Source organism: Chiloscyllium punctatum, chromosome 40, assembly GCF_047496795.1.
Source record: "Chiloscyllium punctatum isolate Juve2018m chromosome 40, sChiPun1.3, whole genome shotgun sequence".
NCBI lineage: Eukaryota > Metazoa > Chordata > Chondrichthyes > Orectolobiformes > Hemiscylliidae > Chiloscyllium > Chiloscyllium punctatum.
Window position 1 is genome coordinate 1,897,800 of NC_092778.1, and position 4,133 is coordinate 1,901,932.

A 4,133-nucleotide genomic window follows, 5' to 3' on the forward strand; every position below is an offset into this window, starting at 1 on the left:
TGTGAGAGAGGGAGGTGCGTGTGTGTGAGAGAGGGAGGTGTGTGTGTGTGAGAGAGGGAGGTGTGTGAGAGAGGGAGGTGTGTGTGTGAGAGAGGGAAGTGTGTGTGAGGGAGGGAGGTGTGTGAGAGAGGGAGGTGTGTGTGTGTGTGAGAGAGGGAGGTGTGTGAGAGAGGGAGGTGTGTGTGTGTGAGAGAGGGAGGTGTGTGTGTGTGTGAGAGAGGGAGGTGTGTGTGTGAGAGAGGGAGGGAGGTGTGTGAGAGAGGGAGGGAGGTGTGTGAGAGAGGGAGGGAGGTGTGTGTGTGAGAGAGGGAGGTGTGTGTGTGAGAGAGGGAGGGTGTGTGTGTGAGAGAGGGAGGTGTGTGTGTGTGAGAGAGGGAGGTGTGTGTGTGTGAAGAGAGGAGGTGTGTGTGTGTGAGAGGAGGGAGGTGTGTGTGTGAGAGGGAGGGATGTGTGTGTGTGAGAGGGAGGGAGGTGTGTGTGTGTGAGAGAGGGAGGTGTGTGTGTGTGAGAGAGGGAGGTGTGTGTGTGTGTGAGAGGGAGGTGTGTGTGTGTGAGAGGGAGGGAGGTGTGTGTGTGTGTGAGAGAGAGGGAGGTGTGTGTGTGAGAGAGGGAGGTGTGTGTGTGAGAGAGGGGAGGTGTGTGTGTGAGAGAGGGAGGTGTGTGTGTGAGGAGGGAGGTGTGTGAGAGAGGGAGGTGTGTGTGTGAGAGAGGGAGGTGTGTGAGAGAGGGAGGTGTGTGTGAGAGAGGGAGGGAGGTGTGTGAGAGAGGGAGGTGTGTGTGTGTGTGAGAGAGGGAGGTGTGTGTGTGAGAGAGAGGGAGGTGTGTGTGTGAGAGAGGGAGGTGTGTGTGTGTGGGAGAGGGAGGTGTGTGAGAGAGGGAGGTGTGTGTGTGAGAGGGAGGGAGGTGTGTGAGAAAGGGAGGTGTGTGTGTGTGTGAGAGAGGAGGTTGTGTGTGTGAGAGAGAGGGAGGTGTGTGTGAGAGAGGGAGGTGTGTGGGTGTGTGAGAGAGGGAGGTGTGTGTGTGTGAGAGAGGGAGGTGTGTGTGTGAGAGAGGGAGGTGTGTGTGTGTGAGAGAGGGAGGTGTGTGAGAGAGGGAGGTGTGTGTGTGAGAGGGAGGGAGGTGTGTGTGTGAGAGAGGGAGGTGTGTGTGTGTGTGAGAGGGAGGTGTGTGTGTGTGTGAGAGGGAGGTGTGTGTGTGTGTGAGAGGGAGGTGTGTGTGTGTGAGAGAGGGAGGTGTGTGTGTGAGAGGGAGGTGTGTGAGAGAGGAGGTGTGTGTGTGTGTGAGAGAGGGAGGTGTGTGTGTGTGTGAGAGGGAGGTGTGTGTGTGAGAGGGAGGTGTGTGAGAGAGGGAGGTGTGTGTGTGTGTGAGAGAGGGAGGTGTGTGTGTGTGAGAGAGGGAGGTGTGTGTGTGAGAGAGGGAGTGTGTGTGTGTGAGAGAGGGAGGTGTGTGAGAGAGGGAGGTGTGTGTGTGAGAGGGAGGGAGGTGTGTGAGAGGGAGGGAGGTGTTGTGTGTGAGAGAGGGAGGTGTGTGTGTGTGAGAGAGGGAGGTGTGTGTGTGTGAGAGAGGGAGGTGTGGTGTGTGTGTGAGAGGGAGGTGTGTGTGTGTGAGAGAGGGAGGTGTGTGTGTGTGAGAGGGAGGGAGGTGTGTGTGTGTGTGAGGGGGAGGGAGGTGTGTGTGTGAGAGGGAGGTGTGTGTGAGAGAGGGAGGGAGGTGTGTGAGAGGAGGGAGGGTGTGTGTGTGAGAGGGAGGGAGGTGTGTGTGTGTGAGAGGGAGGAGGTGTGTGAGAGAGGGAGGTGTGTGTGTGAGAGGGAGGGAGGTGTGTGTGTGAGAGGAGGGAGGTGTGTGTGTGTGAGAGGGAGGGAGGTGTGTGTGAGAGAGGGAGGTGTGTGTGAGAGAGGGAGGGAGGTGTGTGAGAGGGAGGGAGGTGTGTGTGTGAGAGGGAGGGAGGTGTGTGTGTGAGAGGGAGGGAGGTGTGTGTGTGAGAGGGAGGGAGGTGTGTGTGTGAGAGGGAGGGAGGTGTGTGTGTGAGAGGGAGGGAGGTGTGTGTGTGAGAGGGAGGGAGGTGTGTGTGTGAGAGAGAGGGAGGTGTGTGTGTGAGAGAGAGGGAGGTGTGTGTGTGAGAGGGAGGGAGGTGTGTGTGTGAGAGAGGGAGGTGTGTGTGTGTGAGGGGGAGGTGTGTGTGTGAGAGGAGGGAGGTGTGTGGTGAGAGAGGGAGGTGTGTGTGTGTGAGGGGGAGGGAGGTGTGTGTGTGAGAGGGAGGGAGGTGTGTGTGTGAGAGGAGGGAGGTGTGTGTGTGTGAGAGGGAGGGAGGTGTGTGTGTGAGAGGGAGGGAGGTGTGTGTGTGAGAGGGAGGGAGGTGTGTGTGTGAGAGGAGGGAGGTGTGTGTGCGAGAGGGAGGGAGGTGTGTGTGCGAGAGGGAGGGAGGTGGTGTGTGAGAGGGAGGGAGGTGTGTGTGTGAGAGGGAGGGAGGTGTCAGAGAGGGAGGTGTGTGTGTGTGTGTGAGAGGGAGGGAGGTGTGTGTGTGAGGGGGAGGGAGGTGTGTGAGAGGGAGGGAGGTGTGTGTGTGAGAGGGAGGGAGGTGTGTGTGAGAGGGAGGGAGGTGTGTGTGCGAGAGGGAGGGAGGTGTGTGTGCGAGAGGGAGGGAGGTGTGTGTGCGAGAGGGAGGGGGTGTGTCAGAGAGGGATGTGTGTGTGAGAGAGGAGGTGTGTGAGAGGGGAGGTGTGTGTGTGTGTGTGAGAGAGGGAGGTGTGTGTGTGTGTGAGAGGGAGGGAGGTGTGTGAGAGAGGGAGGTGTGTGTGTGAGAGGGAGGGAGGTGTGTGAGAGAGGGAGGTGTGTGTGTGTGTGAGAGAGGGAGGTGTGTGTGTGTGTGAGAGAGGGAGGTGTGTGAGAGAGGGAGGTGTGTGTGTGTGTGAGAGAGGGAGGTGTGTGTGTGTGTGAGAGGGAGGGAGGTGTGTGAGAGAGGGAGGTGTGTGTGTGAGAGGGAGGGAGGTGTGTGAGAGAGGGAGGTGTGTGTGTGTGTGAGAGAGGGAGGTGTGTGTGTGAGAGAGAGGGAGGTGTGTGTGTGTGAGAGAGGGAGGAGGTGTGTGAGAGAGGGAGGTGCTGTGTGTGAGAGAGGGAGGTGTGTGTGTGAGAGAGAGGGAGGGAGGTGTGTGTGTGAGAGGGAGGTGTGTGTGTGAGAGGGAGGGAGGTGTGTGTGTAGTGAGGGAGGTGTGTGTGTGTGAGAGAGGGAGGAGTGTGTGTGTGAGAGAGGGAGGTGTGTGTGTGAGAGGGAGGGGGAGGTGTGTGAGAGAGGGAGGTGTGATGTGTGAGAGAGGAGGTGTGTGTGTGAGAGAGAGGGAGTTGTTGTGAGAGGGAGGTGTGTGTGAGGGAGGGAGGTGTGTGTGTGAGAGGGAGGTGTGTGTGTGAGAGGGAGGGAGGGTGTGTGTGGTGTGTGAGGGAGGTGTGTGTGAGAGAGGAGGGAGGTGTGTGTGTGAGAGAGGAGGGAGGTGTGTGTGAGAGAGGGAGGTGTGTGTGTGAGAGAGGGAGGGAGGTGTGTGTGTGTGTGGGAGGGTGTGGTGTGTGAGAGAGGGAGGTGTGTGTGTGTGAGAGAGGGAGGTGTGTGTGTGAGAGGGAGGGAGGTGTGTGGTGTGAGAGGGAGGGAGGGTGTGTGAGAGAGGGAGGTGTGTGTGTGAGAGGGAGGGAGGTGTGTGTGAGAGAGGGAGGGAGGTGTGTGAGAGAGGGAGGTGTGTGTGAGGGAGGGAGTGTGTGTGAGAGAGGGATGTGTTGTGTGAGAGAGAGGTGTGTGTGTGAGGGAGGTGTGTGTGAGAGAGAGGGAGGTGTGTGTGTGAGAGGGAGGTGTGTGTGTGAGAGGGAGGGAGGTGTGTGTGTGTGAGAGAGGGAGGTAGAGTGTGTGTGAGAGAGGAGGGAGGTGTGTGTGTGAGAGAGAGGGAGGGTGTGTGTGTGTGAGGGAGGGTGTGTGTGTGAGAGAGAGGGAGGGTGTGTGTGTGAGAGAGAGGGGGGAGGTGTGGTGTGTGAGAGGGGGGGGTGTGGTGGGTGGGTGAGGGAGGTGTGTGTGTGAGGAGGGGTGGTGTGTGTGTGAGAGAGAGAGAGGGAGTGTGTGTGTGTGAGTGGGAGGGAGGTGTGTGTGTGAGAGA

The 4,133-nt window shown here is 58.8% G+C and overlaps 1 protein-coding gene across 3 annotated transcripts in view; it reads right to left on the bottom strand.

Annotated features, from left to right (window-relative positions):
• lcmt1 (leucine carboxyl methyltransferase 1) overlaps positions 1-4,133 on the bottom strand; it is a 189,564-nt gene that overhangs the window by 8,206 nt on the left and 177,225 nt on the right. The window lies entirely within an intron of this gene.